At 34.5% G+C, this 19,370-nt stretch overlaps 1 pseudogene; it reads right to left on the reverse strand.

Moving 5' to 3' along the window:
- Positions 1 to 19,370, reverse strand: part of LOC120208637 — a 74,157-nt pseudogene that overhangs the window by 39,595 nt on the left and 15,192 nt on the right.

Genomic DNA, 19,370 nt, shown 5'->3' on the forward strand with positions numbered 1-19,370 from the left:
TAGTGTCATTCTATTTTTAAGCTTTGTTTTATTCTGTTTTAGGCTCTGTTTTCATGAGCAGCAGTTTCGGTTCTTAGTCCGCAAGTCAGTCCGCATTTCTATTATTGTTTCCTTTTATTTCGGTGTAATTCTGCTATTTAAGCAGAAGAGAATTATTAATGAAGTATCAATCATTGTTGAGTCAATTTGTGGTACTTTCTCACCAGAAGAGAACAACTATCCTAACATATTTAATTTATCATCTGTGTTGGGACCTATCAAGGTGTGAACCCATCATTTTGATTAGCATCTCAATACGTTTCAAAGCTTGCTTCTGCAGTGAAAAATCCTCTGAATGAAGCATTTTTCTATCAATATTGTTAAGGAGTCCCACAAAATGATTCCTCAATAAGCCTGGAAGGTCCTCAGCATCAGTCAACACTCTAGCAACCTTTTTTATCATATGCGGCACTTTATCTAACCTATATAGAAGGCAATCAAAATTAGTACAGTGCCCAACAACACTTAAAAACACTACAACACTTACACTTTTTGTGTTATCAGTAAAACATTGAAATTCTGACTGTCATCCAAAAAGATAATACAATGTAACTGAGGAAAAAAAAAAGGATATGTGCACAGAGCTAATGAAATGAAGTAAACAACAGACCATGCAAAGTCAAGCCAACATGCACCATCACAAACACAGAGCAAAGTTCATGCAAGGGATATAAACGGGTATTTTGATTAAGGAAGAAAAATAATGAATAAAAACATTTGAAAAATCTAGCAATTTTATTCATAAGATTCTAAGATTTAATGGAAGGTTTATACCTATTGTTTATCTCATTCAAATCACCACCATCAAGGAAGCATATAAGTTCATCCAGAAGTGCACGCAATGCAACTGCAAAAATCTCTCGGTTATTAGAACCAGTTTGTGCATGGTAAAATCGTAAAGCAGAAAGCAACTCCTCAACTGTTTGGTGTAGAGAAAAGGCAGGGACTTTTGGTAGCCAATTCACTATCAGAGGTACCACATTAATGTTTAAGCACTTGGCCTTATCGTTTAAGGTTTCAACTGCTTGATTGTTATCCTGCTGTGACACTACAAGCTTTGGAAGAACAATTGGAATCATCTTGTTAAGTAGCTCTTTAGTTTCAACACCAAGAACTGCCTCTGCAAACTCTTTCACCATTTTTGGATGGCTTGCAAGAGTGGTACATAGATAATCAAATACCTTATTGCGAAGATAAACAGATTTAGAAAGCAATACTTCAATTCCTCCATTAAAATGAAAGCAACAACCTTTGTGTGTTAGTCGTGATGCATTCATTCTCACAGTCAAGTATGGATTGTCCAGTTGATCAACCAATAAGATAAGAGAACAGAGGAAGAGTTGCCTATAAACATCAACTGTCATCATAATTTCTGCAGCGGATTCCAGAAGAGTCTCTATTATTTGGGGATCTTTAGTGGCAGCCAGAGCATTTTTTAATTATATCCAAGAAGTTTTCCTCACTGCTTTTACATGAAACCTTCCCATCTGAAAATAGAAGACTCATTATTGGATCTTGAAGGAATGAATTAATCTGAGTGCAGACTTCTTTCTGTTAAGCAGCAGAAAATCAATGCATTTAACCCACTCTGTTCTCAATTTAAGCAGAGCATCCTGAGGACCATGTAAAAGGATCCTTCGAATAGCTGTAACATAGGCAAGCTGAACATCTTCGGAAGATTCATCGTTAAGTAGATTAATATATAAAGAATGAAGATAAACAAAATCAAAATTGTGACCACTCCCCAAACTATTTGGTTCCTGCGGGAGTATGATTTTAGAATTTGGCTCATCCTTGTGCAAAACACTTCTATCACACTTTGAACACCAAAAACCTTGTAGCAAATAATCTGATGTCAACCTGTTTCTCAAATTTGATATTTAAAAATAGTTTGCAGGAACATTTTTCTATTCCATCAACATCATGGGAAGATCCATAAAGGCATGATAACAATCCAAGACAGTACGGAATCACTTTCCTCACCTCTTCATGCTTATCTTTCTCCAAGGACCTGTTTATTCAAAGGGTGCATGATCGCATGTACATGTGTGTGTTGTGGCACGCAAATCTGTGCAAGTATATACAATCGATGCAAGTAACATATTAGTGAGTGAGTTATCGTCTCTACATGAATTGGTGGGAATTTTTAATGTTTACTACAACTAGAACTAAGTTCACTAATTAGTCCTAAAATTCTTGCCTAAAAAGAAAAGCAAGCAGTATCAAATGATATGAACATATGGAACAATATTGTTAAGGTGAGAAAAATTATAAAGTGAAGTGAGCATAAAAGTTTGGTCGAGGCAATAAAGATATGCAAAGGTAAACAAATAAAAATTGTCAAAGCAAATAAAAGTGTTGAGTTTAATATAATATGAAAAACCTCACACAATCAGACTTCTAATGGAGCACTTGGGTTGGATTTGCTATGGCGAGAAATTATTCTACGTCTAGGATGATTTAGCATGTTATGTATATGATGCTCGACAGGATTTACTAGAGTATTTCTAGAACTTTTGCTACGACAATACTACTCAGCGTGAACTACAACCCTTGGTTTGTCAAACTGTTGCTGTGACAATAGCCCTCAGCGTAAACTGTAGCTTTTAGCCTATCTTACTCAAGCATTCACTATTTTTAGTTGAATGAAACTCTCTCCTTATCTCTAACGCGGATTAGAACCTCACCATCCAGAATTAGTTCTCTTGTTCACGTAGATCAAACCTAACTCTCTCGATGTTAGGTATCAACTCCTAGAAAAATGACAATCTCTCAAAAGATCTTACAAAGACTAGAAATGTTTTTTCGTGGCACCAGACAATCTCTCAAAAACTCTAACAGTGTCAAAGTAAAAGTTTAAATAGTGAACAAAACAACACCTAGCATAAACAAACTTCACCATTAATTAACAATAAAATACAATATCATCCAAGCATCATCCAACACCAAATAAAACAGTTTATGGTGTGGTAAATATCATTTCAAAAATTATTATTTAAGTACAAGACCTTAATTGATATGGAAATAAATAACAAAAGGAAGAAAAACTCCCAAAACAGAGCTCTGCCATGACATTTGGACCACCACCATGACTGCTCCGGCGACCAGCCTCTCTCGAGGGCCTGGCCGCTCCTCCAATGAAGCCCGACTATGGAGGGCACCAAGGACAGTTGAATGGGGACGGTAGAAAAAGTGAGTTGCTGCAGTCGCTTACTCCAAGCCTCCCTTTTAGGGCATATTCTTCTCTCTTCCTCTCTTTATGAAGAGATATAATGGGGTATTTATAGTGGGAATTTTAGGGTTTAGTGCCCTTGTAAATTCCCTAAATACCCTCAGTTTCATACCCATTGTGTGAATAAAACGACAGTTGGCAGTGGTCTCAAATTCCTTGATGAGGGTATGATTCCAAGTGAGGTCGATTGGACAGTTGGCCAAGTGACGTCAGCAGTTTCGTCTTGTGTTGCATCAGACTAGCAAGATAAAACTCGCCTTGGCAAGAAAATTTGTTCCTCATTGTCATCTCCTTATGTTCCACAGGCCCTGACAAATTAATTTTTCCCGGCAAATGAATTATTCCTTAGTCATTTCCTGCATCATCACAACCAATAAACAACCTTTCTCCTCAACAACATCAGATTATTCAAATAAACTTTGCCTTGGCAAAACTTATCCACCACATACAAATATGTCCTAAATGAAGCTAAAATGCTAAATCAATGGCTTTTAGACATTCAATAACTTAAGTAAAAAGACACAAAGCACAGTCTTTTTACGTAGTTATCACCCCCAAACTTAAGCTATTATTTGTCCTCAAGCAATGGATAATAATCAATGGAAAAATAAAGTGTCAGGACAAAGTATAAATTACGACAATCAGGTGGTCTAAAATTTCAGCCCTCAACAATAAGTTTGGCCTCAACATGCTAAACTTAGTAAGAAGTCAAGTACCATTCCCTAGGTCAGGAATCTTTGACAGTGTGTGCTCTTGATTGTATCTAGTCTATGCTTAACAAAATTAGAAAACTCTTAAATAAGTTATTTTGTTTTGCTAAGGCATCAAATTATTCATTAAGAACAATTTCATTCATTTTTATTTAAAACGCAACTTCAAATATTTTTCATTTGCTTTTTTTCACTGCTTCAAGGGGAGTCAGCTCATTACACCTACCGTCCCACACTCTAGGTGAAAGGGAGCATAGCTTCCACCCCTGAGCTAGTCAGGTAGAGTCATCCTGTGATTGTTTTCCTTTACTCATGTGCCGAGGTAACCATTTATTTAAGTGATTTTCTAGGTCATGTAGTCGCATAAAGGAGTGTCCCTCTACAGTTATGCCAAAGCATTTATTTGCAATTCAACACAATTTAACATACTAAAGAGTTCAACTTAATTTTTTCAATCATTTTATGCCAAAACAAACTAAAAGTTCTTTCCTAAAATTTTTCTAAGTACCTAAAACAGAGAAAACATACAATCGTGTTGACAGGATCACAAAGAGTCAAATCCTAAGATCGATTCTATACTTTCACATCATGTAAAATACTTCTGGCCTAGGCAATAAAAATTTTCTTTATCATTGGGCATCCTCGTATTATTCCAAACAACTATCCTAACATAGTGCATGTCATGACAAAAAAATTATTTCTACCAATTATTATCAATGCAAGTAACTAAGTGAGAAGCACAACACCTCCCCCAAACTTGAGGGATGCATTATCCTCAATGCATGTAAAAGGTAAAATAATTAGTCTAAAATGCGATGCAAATGCAAATGAAAATGAAAAATGGTACCTTATTTTGATGGGGTAGTTCTGCTAGACGCTCGGGTTGAGCGATAATGGAGATGACATAGCAATACGACCAGCGGAGCGCTTGAGACGACGTCAGGTCCTGGGAGAACTATATGGTGGTGGCATATCCTCGGTTGGGGAGGTCTCAGCAGGTGCGTGTAAGGGTTGACTAGCTTATTACAATAATCGGTTCATTGTTCAGATCTGTTGGCTGGTCAGTAGCTTGTTCAGTGGTTGGTTGTTCATCAATGGGTTCAACAAATAATATTACCATGGTAAAGTCTTCTTCTTCGAAAAATTCTGATAGAATTTTCTGAGTGTGCTCTGAGGATGAAGAGGTCGAACTGAGGTACTCAGCCGTCTAGCCTTGGCCTTCTTCATAGATGGGAGAGGCATGTGTAGCAAGAAGGGTAACATCAATTGGGGAATCAAACTAAATGTTTTATATCGAGGCAAAAAATGTGCTACCGCCTGTGGGTACTGACTTGGACAATATTTCCGCAGGAAAAGACGGTAGATCGTCATTGGTAACTGGTAACAGTTCCTTGAATAAGACGTTAAGCTGTGTATCTCTTACCTTGGCATAACTAAATAAAGTCTGCATGTGACATTCCAAGCATTCTAGTTTATCACTTGTCTCTCAAGTATTGGTGACCATAGCCGCCATTCTTGTTGTGGCTACAGATTTTACACCTCGTTCTAATCCCTCACCTGAAGCATTATAGTCGAAACTCATTAACTCAGGCACCTTCTCCCTGTTGATGCCCTCCTTGGATTTGATGAACTCTTTCAAGGGCTCCTCGGGGACCTTCTTATTCCTGCAGAGATCCGTAATTAGATTATGAAAAAGTAAATTAACTTTCGGCTGTTTGGTGAACTCATGGACTTGTTCGAAGATAATTTTTCCCACATCAATCTGTAACACCCATTTTCAGTATACTTTTCCGTACATAAGTCATAAGTGTTACATGACTTTTAAAAAAATTCACCCATTTGTAAAACCCATAAGATTTTGTTTCGAAATTTAAAACCAAAACATTTTAGTACAACAATAAAACAGTCGTTGAAACATATTACCAAAGTTATAGCTTTAATACATTACAAAACATTTTTTCTTAGTTTCAATTACATGCCAACAAATTTTCAAAATAAATATGATTGTCGTACAGTTATTGATAAGAGTCAACCTTAGATTGATTATAGCTACTACTGCACCCCGTACCCGATTATTCCTTGCTTTTACCTACGCATGAAATCAACACACGTTAAGTATTTACTTAGTGAGACATAATATTGTAAAAAATCTAAATTTTTTACATAAGTATCTCATGACTATTTAAAGACGAATTAAATCGCATACTCCATATGGATCAGATAAATCATTCTCAGTTAAACCAGATTTCTTTCATACAATCATCAAAATTATTCTTAGTAGGCATAGCATACCTATCTTTCTGTAAATTTTCCCAATTTTTCTTTATTTTCCCCATGTAAATTAAATGAGAAAGTAATGTACATGTATTGCACCAAAGTGCCAAATGATCCTTTATCTTTTATAATTATCATGAGCGGCACCTTATATACTTTTAATACATAGTTATGCAATTTCATTTTTGGCATCCTTTCATGTCAATTATGCATTGTTCTTCATCTAACTTGCATTAGTGGAACCTTTATGCCAAATGCACAGTTAGGCATTTAATCTTTTACTCAAAGGTATTTAACCTTTCATCTAACTGGCATGATTGACACCTTTCTGTCAAATGTACAGCTAGGCATTTACTCTTTTACTCAAAGGTATTTAACCTTTCATCTAACTGGCATGATTGATACCTTTCTGTAAAATGCACAGCTAGGCATTTAATCTTTTATTTTAAGACATTTATACCCAAAAGATTTTTCATAGTATCAATTCCACACACATTATAAACATATATCATATAAGGTAAAAATACATTAATTTAAACATTTGAGGTGAATTAATTGTGATTCTCCCTCAACCAATATAACTACCATATATGCACTCACCTAGCCTGCCTCACTATTATATCCAAAACGCAAATCTGACTACTCACGACTTTGCCTTTGCCTTTTGTTTTGCTTGACTCGGGAGCTTGATTTCGATCTACTCAAGCATCTATTAAAGACATATACCATACAAAATGTTAGTATATTCCCAAACATTTACTTAAACAATACTCAAAAGTACTATTATTAAATTTTCTACAACAATCTCAGTATATCTTAAAATTTCTGGCTCAATAGTATCGGTACCCCTACCATGGTATCGATACTTCTATACTGTGGTACCAATACTCCCTTTCAGTATCGATACCATTTCTACATTATGGATCCTTGGTATCGATACCTTTCTCTTAGTACATATACTTCTATACTATGGTACTGATACTCTATTACAATATCGATACCATTTTTGCATTCTGGAATCAATGGTATCAATACCTTCCTTATAGTATCGATACCCACCTCAGTATCGATACTAATTGTAATAGTATCGATAATGTTCAACAGATTGCTTCCAATTTAAGCCTATAGTATCGGTACTGTTCTTCCAGTACCAATACCCTTACCAAGATTTTCCATTTTTCAGCCTGATTCTTACCCAAAGTTTGTCAAATTCCCTTATGTTTACCCCTAACAATACTATTAAACTCTTCTTTACTTATCCCAACTAATTTTCTTTCCTTTAGCTTCTTATAACATCTAAAATCTCCAAAGAACATCTCAAACCAAGAATCATACCACTTTTTCTAACATGTTTTTAATCATATTCAAGGCTTCTAATCTCTTAATTACTTATTTGACAAGTCAAATATACTAATAAACATCAATAAAAACTCATATTCCGACATCTCATTCAAAAACCCATTTTCTTCAATCTCAAATAATCCATCCATCTCTTAGTTTTAATCTTATTTAAGCCTTCCTTAATACTCAATGTTTCAAGAACCAACCAAAAACGAAAGGAAAAGGTAGCTAAATGAAGCCTTACCTTTGGCTATGGAGGAGATCCCTTACACGGGGAAGAAGAAGAAGAAGAGATAACTTGGTTGGCTTTAATTTTCCCCTTTTCCCCTCTCAAATCCCTAATAAGGAAAATAAATTTTAAAATTCATTTCCCCTTAAAGGACCAAAATGCCCTCTTTATTCACCCATTGTTACTAATTAGTCTTAAACACTATTCCCGATCATTTCTTATCTTTTATCATTTATTCAAATAAATCCTCAAATTTTAAATCTTTCCAATAAAGTCACTGACATGGTATTTGGGGTATTACAATTCTCCCCCTTAAGAAAATTTGTCCTCGAATTTAAAAACTTAATGCTTTTACCACAACATTCCAACTAGAGAAATCGTTTTGATACACGATTCATTGATTTCTCGAGTCCAGATCCTTATTGGTTCTTTTTCATAATTCAAATTTAATTGAATCTTTATTTTCCTCAATGTAAGAACATGAGATGGATCTGATTGGTAATTAATAAGCAACAACACATAAAAATATTATAGGTTGTGTCCATTTCGGGAGGCAAAAAATAACTGATAAAATCTCAAAGGGTTCAAAAATTATCGGACTCAGTCCAAACCGCAATACTTCCTTCCAAGGTGATGCTTTCAGAAAAACTTTATCACCTTCTTGCTATTCGATCTCTTTTCTCTTTAGATTAGCATAAGACTTTTGTCAATCAAAATCGATCTTAAAAATTATCTTTAGTAACTTTCATTTATATTCCATTTCTTTCATTAATTCATGCCCAACTAGATTTCAATCTTTTTACTCAAACCAATTTAATGGTGTTAACCCTTTTTCCCATATAAATCTTTGTATACAACCATCTTGATGTTCAACTTTTTCTCTAATAGTACGTTAGACATTTTGGTAAAATTTTCGTGGTGGCTATTTTCAAACCAGTCCACCAAACCAACTTTTTAAATCTTGGCACTTCTTGATTCCGCCTGAATGCATAGTCAACGGACTTAATACCTCAGAAAGAATATCTTCTAAATTCTTAATAATCAGTAATACAAAGTCTCCCACGATATTACGAACATCTGTCGAACCTAACCTTAAAAGTCCTTAATCTCTTCATTTTCTACTTATAAAATTCTTATCAAGAAATTTTCATTTTTCCTTTATAATTCACTTATCAGATCTAATAAAAACATTAGCTTCATCTTTAATTCATCCCACAATGCCATTTTCATTCAACCCTAATCGCACATCCATAGCTCTTAATACTACAAAAGGTTTCTGACCAAGTATCTCTGCAACAACATTGGCCTTTCCTGGAAGATAATCAACGATAATTCCATAATTCTTTAAATGTTCTATCCATCTTTTCTGTATCAGGTTCAACTATATTTACTTTCACAAGTACTTTAGGCTTTTGTAATTAGCACAACTATAACACCGCTTACCATCCAGATAATGGTTTCAAATCTTTTAAGGCAAACTCAACTGCTACGGACTCTAAATCATGCATAGGGTAATTTCCCCTTGCGAGTCTTTAACTTAATCGAGGAAACCTTTTTACATAAGCACACTTCCTAAGATGTTGGGATAGGCATTATTAAAAACCACATAATCCTTACCCAACTCAAGTTGAATAAACACTAGCGTCTCTATTAAAATTCTCTTCAGCAATTTAAAACTCTCTTGACCCTTCTTCGTTCTTCGATAGTAACCAGCAAGCCCCCAAAGAAATCCAAACTTCATGATCATTCTTTGGGAGTTTCCAATTTACTATAACATGAGTTTCTCTTAGGATCTACTCTTATACCTTATGACAAAACAACCTGGCCAAAAGAAGCCATCTTTGCTAACAAGAATTTCACATTGGGATAGTTTGGCATACAAGTTCTTCTCTTGAAGAGTCTTATTTAACTATCAAAATCTATGCATAACCACATAAATTTATCTTTATTTTCACTAATAATACAAATACTTCCCAAGATGAAATACTCGGGCTGATAAAACTTTGATAAATTAACTCTTATAATTAAGCCCCTAATTTTCTTGGCTCACTTAAGACTTTTAATATGGAATCAGAGAAACATGTTCAATACCTTAATAAACATGAACTTTAAATTCCACCTATCGATCTGGAGGTAACCCAATAAATTTGTTTGAAGAGACATATGTAAATTCCCAATTTTATGAAATTATCAGACAATTCTATTTTAATTATTTGAGTATCTATCACATTATCCAGAAAAGCTATATATATCTTTCTGACATAATTTTCTTCACAATCATTATCGATGTCACCTTGAGCAATTATTTCACTTTCTCTCCAAAAACTATAATTTACATACTCTCTACATCTTTCTAAACTAATTGTCTCTGAAGACAAACAACCTATACCCAATATGATTTTAACTCATCAAATGATAATTCCATCAGATTCAATGGGAACATAGCCCCTGGAATCTATATTAAATGTTTACTACCTGTCCAACTCACACTTGTACCATGACCCACTAGGGTTTATCGCTATCATCTCACTCGAGATTAAGTTGAATAGAATACTTATTTTAAAATTTTTCATTTCCTTCTTGAGGTAATCCGTGTAACCTTTCCGGATCCATTTAAAATATTCTCGAGCAATTGAAACATTTTCTATCTTAACTATGAAAGTCTAATTATCCAAATCATTTAATAAGAAGACTTGACAACTTTGTAGCAATAACCTCATGGCAATTAATGCTAAAATTACACTAGTATTTATTTTATTCTTTTTCATATCATTACGAACTTGACACTTTTCCAAGTCCTCGAGAATTAATATCAATTTTGAATAATAATTCATTGAAGTATGAAATGGGTAGAAAATCTATTTTCACAATTCACCTTCTAAAGGTAACTCTATTAGGTCCATAAAACTTAACATTTATTATTAAATAAACTCATAATTAGTTGATCCATTAATAGCTCATCTTTCTATAAGCTTTTAGCGGTCAATGCATTTACCACTTACTCATTTCTTATTATTCAAATTAACACTACTTTAAATAATTTAATGCTTCACTTAAATATTTCTCAATTATTTAAATCTACCTGAAGAAACCTCGAAATCATCACTAAATTCAAAAATCTCCTCTGGATCCTCATCTAATTCAACTTATCTTTTGTCGATTTTGATCTCGACATTCTTTTCAATAGTATCTACTTTCTTACCTTTGTCCTTGGTTTCCAACATCTATTAAGACATACATAATAATAACACTCAAATTAATAAAGAGTGTCATCAATCACACTCTAATTGATACCATATCAATAAATTTGACAATCTCAATGGCATGTAATCCTTTTTCTCAATTCAATTTAAACTCCATTTCGGACGAGAATCGGCTAAACTTGTAGCTCTGATACCAATAAATATAACACCCATTTCCAGCATACTTTTTCGTACACAAGTCATAGGTGTCACATGACTTTTAAAAATATTCACCCATTTGTAAAACCCATAAGATTTTGTTTCCAAATTTAAAACCAAAACATTTTAGTACAACAATAAAATAGTTGTTGAAACATATTACCAAAGTTATAGCTTTAATACATTACAAACCATTTTTTTCTTAATTTCGATTACATGCCAGCAAATTTTCAAAATAAACATGATTGTCATACTGTTATTGATGAGAGTCAATCTTAGATTGATGATAGTTGCTACTGCACCCCGTACCCGAGTAGTCCTTGCTTTCACCTACGCATGAAACCAACACACGTTAAGTATTTACTTAGTGAGACATAATATTGTAAAAATCTGAAATTTATACATAAACATCTCATGACTATTTAAAGACAAATTAAATCGTATACTCCATAAGGATAAGATAAATCCTACTTACTTAAACCAGATTTCTTTCATACAATCATCAAAAATTTTCTTAGTAGGCCCAACATATCTATCCTTCTGCAAATTTTCCCAATTTTTCTTTATTTGCCCTATGTACATTAAATGAGAAAGTAATGTACATGTATTGCACCAAGTGTCAAATGGTCATTTATCTTTTATAATTATCATGAGCGACACCTTATAAACTGTTAATACACAATTATGTAATTTCATTTTTGGCATCCTTTCATGTCAATTATGAATTGTTCTTCATTTAACTTGCATTAGTGGCATCTTTTTGCCAAATGCACAGTTAGACATTTTCAAAGGTATTTAACCTTTCATCTAACTGGCATGATTGACACCTTTCTGTCAAATGCACAGCTAGGCATTTAATATTTTACTCAAAGGTATTTAACATTTCATTTAACTGCATTATTAAAATATTTCTGTTAAATGCACAACTAGGCATTTAATCTTTTACTCAAAGGTATTTAACATTTCATATAACTGGCATGATTGACACCTTTCTGTCAAATGCATAACTAGGCATTTAATCTTTTACTGAAAGGTATTTAACCTTTCATCTAACTGGCATGATTGATACATTTCTCTCAAATACACAGCTAGGCATTTAATCTTTTACTCAAAGGTATTTAACCTTTCATATAACTGGCATTATTAACACCTTTCTGTCAAATGCACAGCTAGACATTTAATCTTTTACTCAAAGGTATATAACCTTTCATCTAACTAGCATGACTGACACCTTTCTGTCAAATGTATAGCTAGACATTTTGTTTTTTATTTTAAGACAGTTATACCTTAAAGATTATTCATAGTATCAATTTCACACACATTATAAACATATATCATATAAGGTAAAACATACATTAATTTAAACATTTGAGGTGAATTTATTGTGATTCTCCCTCAACCAATATAATTACCATATATGCACTAACCTGGTCTGTCTCGCTATTATATCCAAAATGCAAATCTGACTACTCAGTGACTTTGCCTTTTCTTTTTATTTTACTTGACTCGGGAGCTTGATTTCGATCTACTCAAGCATCCATTAAAGACACATACCATAACAAATGTTAGTATATTCCCTAACATTTATACTTAAATAATACTCAAAAGTACTATTATTAAATTTTCTATAACAATCTCAGTTTATCTTAAAATTTCTAGCTCAATAGTATCGGTACCCCTACCATGGTATCGATACTTCTATACTTTGGTACCGATACTCCCTTTCAGTATTGATACCATTTCTACATTTTCGATCCTTGGTATCAATAACTTTCTCTTAGTACCGATACTTCTATACTATGGTACCGATACTCTATTACAATATCGATACCATTTATGCATTATGGAATCAATGGCATTGATACATTCCTCATAGTATCGATACCCACCTCAGTATCTATACTAGTTGTAACAGTATCGATAATAGTTGTAACAGTGTAGATACTGTTAAGCTGATTTCTTCCAATTTAAGCCTATAGTATCGATCCTGTTCTTCCAGTACTGATACCCTTACCCATATTTTCCATTTTTCAGCCCAATTCTTACCCAAATTTGGTCAAATTACCATATGTTTACCCCCAACAATACTATTAAACTATTCTTTACTCATTTCAACTAATTTTATTTCCTTTAGCTTCTTATAACATCTAAAATCTCAAAAGAACATCTCAAACCAAGAATCATACCACTTTTTCTAACATGTTTTTAATCATATTCAAGGCTTCTAATCTCTTAGTTACTTCTTTGACAAGTCAAATATACTAATATACATTCAATAAAAACTCATATTCTAACATCTCATTCAAAAACCCATTTTCTTCAATCTCAAATAATCCATCCATCTCTTAGTTTTAATCTTATTTAACCCTTCCTTAATCCTCTATAATACTCAATGTTTCAAGAACCAACCATAAACAAAAGGAAAAGCTAGCTAAATGAAGCCTTACCTTTGGCTATGGAGGAGAGCCTTTACACGAGGAAGAAGAAGAAGAAAAGATAACTTGGTTGGCTTTAATTTTCCCCTTTTCCCCTCTTAAATCTCTAATAAGGAAAATAAATTTTAAAATTCATTTCCCCTTAAAGGACCAAAATACCCTATTTATTCACCCATTATTAATAATTAGTCTTAAACAATATTCACAATCATTTCTTATCTTTTATCATTTATTCAAATAAATCCTTAAATTTTAAATCTTTCCAATAAAGTCACAGACCTGGTATTTGGGGTATTACACAATCGATTGGTCGTATATGATGGAATGGAGAAACAATAATCGCCGTAATAATACAGCTATGTTGTGGGACGTAGGCATCAGCTTACCCTTTAAGAAGTGGTTCCACAACTTCGTGATCGACTTAAGGGCAAGGCGATCGACATCATTCTGGTTGGGGCGTTCCCTTTGAATTTGTCCCATCCAAAACATAAGTCTTCCAATATACCATCATAAGTTCTAGAGTTAGCTTCGGTAAGGAGTTTCTTATTGTGGTTTTCAACTTTGCTAAGTTTAAAATATCGATTGATGGTAGAGGGAGTGAACCGAATGAACTTTCCTCGAACATAAAAGAGTGATGGGAAGGGTTTCCCATATGCGCATAGAACTCCTGGACCAGTGCTGGCGCCACCGCCTTTAGGTGTCGGGAAAATTTATGCCACTTATGTTGCCATGTCCATCACCTCAGGCCCAAAAGGTTCCTCATCGGCCTCAAGTAGTACAAAGTGATCTTCTAGATAGACATGGTGTTTCTGCAACGCGCTAAATTTGTTCTCAGCCTCAACACTTTAGAAGTGCTGAAAGATTGTTGCAGCGGCGGAGGAGGTGGAAGCACCAGGGTTGGACATGGATCGAGCCATGACAAGTTTAGTGAAGAGAACAAGGATTTTGGACGACAACTATAGAGGTGTTTGGGGAAAGATGAAAAATCAAAGGCAAAAATAATATGAAGAAGAAAGAGAAACGGTGAAAGAAAAGAGTAAAGTAGGTAGTTTTGGAGAAAAGAGTGAGTTAATAGGCGGTTTTATGGGAATAAATAAGTAAAAAGTGAAAAATGAAGATAGAGTAATTAATGAAAAAGATTTGTGATGGGATAAAAAAATAAAAAAAATTAAGGGAAAAAATTTTCCCTCTCAAAAGTGTTGCCTAAATAGTTTTTTAGGGTTTTACTTCCCTCTATATATTAGTTTGAACCCTATGTTGCATGTATACAAAGACCAAAAGAGAATATTAGGAAATAAAAATAAATAAAAAACCCGCGCATAATAATATAAATAAAAATTATTTATGTATATAATGCAAATTATGTTACCTAAGAAACAAATCACATTAAATGTTGTCTCATCATCCAAGTTTGTGATTTCAATTGCTCTGTGGCTATATACTTGATGTACTATAAACGATCATGACAACCTGAACTTTAGCTTGCTTGGGAACAACTTGAGCCTTCAATTATAGAATAGTACTTGTTGGCTCGAAAAGAATTGTAGAGGCAAAATTATTTTATCGTGCCACTTCTTCTTCTTTTCTTTGTAAAGATAGGCATCTCATATGCTTGAGCTCTAAATTTGTCTATCTCGTTTAACTCTAACAATCACCTTTCTCCAGTAACCCGTGCTTCCATATTAAGTTTCTTGATGATAAAAAATGTCTTATGTTCTAGTTCCACGTGCAAGTGACATGCCTTGCCATAGACTAACTTGAATGGAGACAACCCGAGTGGTATTTTAAATGCAGTGCGATACACCCACAGTGCCTCATCGAGCTTTGGCGATTAATATTTCCATTTGGGATTGACCACCTTATCAAGGATCTGCTTGATCTCTAGGTTGGAAACCTAAGCCTGCCCATTTATCTGGTGATAGTATGCCATTGCAATTTTATGGCGCACTCCGTACCTTTGCAGTGCCTTGGCAATTAATTTATTGTCAAAGTGAGTACTTTCATCACTGATAATTGTGCATGGTGCTCCAAAATGAGTGAATATATTTTTGTGCAAGAATTTCAATATAGTCTTGGAATCATTGTGCGTTGTTACAATGGCTTCAACCCATTTGGACACATAGTCCATAATTAAAAGTTTGTACAGATCACCAAAGAATGACGGTCAGGGTCCCATAAAATCGATTTACCATACATCAAAGAGTTCAACCTCTAAAATATTTTGGTATGTCATATCATTTCTCTTCGATATATTCCCTGTGTGTTGGTAATGGTCACATGACTTATAGAAGTCGTGCACATCCTTGAATAAGGTGGGCCAATAAAAGACAGATTGGAGAACTTTTACAGCAGTCCTTATCCCACTAAAGTGCCTTCTAAGCTAGATTGGAGAACTTTTGCAGCAGTCCTTAACCCACCAAAGTGCCCTCTATACGGGGATGTCTGGTAATGAAAAATGGTCTCTTTGTGTTCTTGTTCAGAGACGCACCTCCATATTATTTGATCACCACATTTTTTGAATAAGAATGATTTATCCCAAAATAGTGGCGTACATAATGTCTGAACTTTTTTCGTCCCTGGCTAGATAAATCTGGACGCATAACACCACTAACAAGAAAGTTAACTATATCAGTGTACCACGACATTACCGCGGCAAATAAAATTTTCTCATCAGGAAAGTCCTCTCTAATATCCATGTTATGGCAATTATTTTTGTTCTCTAGCCTAGGCAAGTGATATGCTACTTGGTTTTCAGTACCCATCTTATTCTTCACCTCTATATCGAATTCTTGCAGCAAGAGTATCAATCTAATGAACTTAGGCTTTGCATAATTTTTATTTACAAGGTACTCAATGGCAAAGTGATTAGTATCTACAATTACCTTCATTCCTATAAGGTAAACCCTAAACTTATCAAAAGAGAATACTACGACAAGTAATTCTTTTTCAGTGGTGGTATAATTAAGTTTTGCATCATTAAGGGTATGACTAATAGAATAGATGACATAAAAGATTTTACCTTTTCTTTACCCTAGCACTGCCCCTACAGCATAATCACTTGCAACACATAACAACTCAAATGGGGTGTCCCAGTCAGGTGGATCAGCAATTGGTACCGAGGTAAGTTTTTTCTTCATGTCCGTGAATGTGCAGTGGCATTCCTCATTGAACACGAACGACTAATTTTGTTGTATTAGAAGATATAAAGGCTTTGAAATTTTTGAAAAATCCTTGATGAAACACATGTACAATCCTGCGTGCACTAGGAAACTTTTTATGCCCTTCAAAGTGGTGGGTGGAGGCAGATTCTCAATTACTTCCGCCTTGTCTTTATCTACCTCGATGACTTGGTGAGAAATTTTGTGTCCCAACACAATTCCTTCTGTCACCATAAAGTGACATTTCTCCCAATTTAGCACAAGGTTGGACTCCTCACATCACTTCAACACTTTAGATAAATGGTCGAGGCATCGGTTAAAGTTATCGCCCGAGACAAAAAAATCATCCATAAATATTTCCAAGAAATCCTCCACCATGTGTGAGAAAATGGCTACCATGTACCTCTAAAAAGTTGATGGGCATTACATAGTCCAAACGACATCCTCCTAAAGGCATAGGTGCCATATGGGCAGGTGAAGATGGTCTTCTTCTGATCTTCAGGTGCTATGGCGATCTGATTATACCCAAAATACTCATCAAGGAAATAGTAAAATTCTTTACCTGCTAACCGATCAAGCATATGATCGAGGAAAGGAATGGAGAAGTGGTATTTCTTTGTCGCTTTGTTGAGCTTTCTATAATTCATACAAATCCATCAGCCGGTGATGGTTCGTGTAGTCAAAAGCTCATCATTATCGTTCTTTACTACGGTCATGTCACCCTTATTCGACACGCATTGAACTAGACTGACCCAATATCTATCGGATATGGGATAAATCACCCCAACATCGAGCCATTTAATGATTTTCTTCATCACCACTTTTTTCATTATAGGATTAAGTGTCTTTTAGGGTTCTATAAAATTATTATAACACTCGTCTAGTTGGATCTTATGCATGCATATGGTAGGGTTGATTCCCTTCAAGTCTATTATAGTCCACCCGAGAGCTTTTTTGTGGTGTGATGAAACATTCAACAAACTACCCTCTTGCTTGGGGTTAGACTAGTAGAAATTATAACTGGTAAAGTATCATCACTACCTAGATAAGCATATTTCAAATGTGATGGAAAATGTTTAAGTTCTAAGGTATGTGTATGCTTTATTAATGGTTTTGAAGGAATAAATTCATTAAAGTCAAGGGGTTCGAATCTCATACCTGGTCTAGCTTGAAGTAAGCTAGATTGTTCCTTCTCTAATGAATAATCCTCGGACTCCGCATTTGTTTTATCTTTAGTAAATCTTTCATCTGCTTTAATCAAAGAAGTTTTGCCTAGGCAAATATTTTTGTATACCTCTTTATGAAAATTTTTCCTGGACCAAAATTATTGTGTCTCTCTGACTGTAAAATACCGCCTTGGTGAAAAGGTTTACACTCCTCTATCTGAGAAATATTATCTCGGCACAGAGCATCATACTCATCCAGATGTAAAAATTTGTCGTGACCAAAATTTTCTGTTTCATCTTCTTAATTTGACTCAGTGTATCCAATGCAATAACATTCTTCAGAATCATCAACATATTTAAGAGTGTTGAAAATATTGATAGTGACACTTTGTTCAGGCACCCGCATTATGAACTCTCACTTCTCACAGTCTATTAGGACGCGCCCAATAGCTAAGAAGGGACACCCAAGAATAATGGGTGTATTTTCATCGGCCTCACAATCTAGAATGAGAAAATCTGCTGGAAAGACAAACTTGTCCACTTTAACGATTACATCTTCAATTCTGCCCTCAGGATGAACATGTGATATGCGAGCCAGTTGCAAAATCACGGAGGTTGGTTGAGTATTACCCATTCAAAGCTTCAAAAATATAGGCTTGGGCATCAGGTTTACTCTTGACCCCATGTCACAAAGGGCTCTCCCAACGTAGTTATCACTGATGGAACATGGTATAATAAAGCTGCCATGATCTTTTTGCTTTGGCGGAAGTTTACTCATTATTGAATAATATTATGTCACCGTGGCAAAATTTTCTATTCTTTCCACCTATATTTTTCGTGATAATGTCCTTCAAGAATTTGGCGTATGAAGGCATTTGATCAATGGCTTCAAGTAGTGGAACATTGATGTACAGCTGGCCGAGAACATTAAAGACTTTCTGAACTAGATATCGTCATTATGCTTCTTCAACCGCTGAGGGAAAGATGGTGGAGGTCTAACTTCATCTTTTGCACGTGGAGGTAAAACTTTTGCCTTGGCAATAAATTTTCCACCATCATTGGATTGACTTGTTGACCCCTCGTCCTTTTCCTTCTCTTCAAGCAAATCTTCTTGTTCAGCATGTTCAGCTTGACCTTATGGTTTTTTCTATATAGTGCCTTGACTAGAAATTTCTTGCTTCTTTCCCTCAAACTTGTCATCAAGATTAATTTGGGTACCACTCCTAAGTGTAAGTGTCATAACCATTTTTTGAAAAACAATCAAATATTATTTTAAAAAACAATTATGACTTTATTTTGAAAAAATTGATGATTTTGAGTTAATTTGAATAAAATTAAAAAGGAGTCACCATCGACCTTTGGGTTAGGTAGGTCGAATACCTAAA

Source organism: Hibiscus syriacus, unplaced genomic scaffold, assembly GCF_006381635.1.
Source record: "Hibiscus syriacus cultivar Baekdansim isolate YM2019G1 unplaced genomic scaffold, ASM638163v2 tig00016725_pilon, whole genome shotgun sequence".
NCBI lineage: Eukaryota > Viridiplantae > Streptophyta > Magnoliopsida > Malvales > Malvaceae > Hibiscus > Hibiscus syriacus.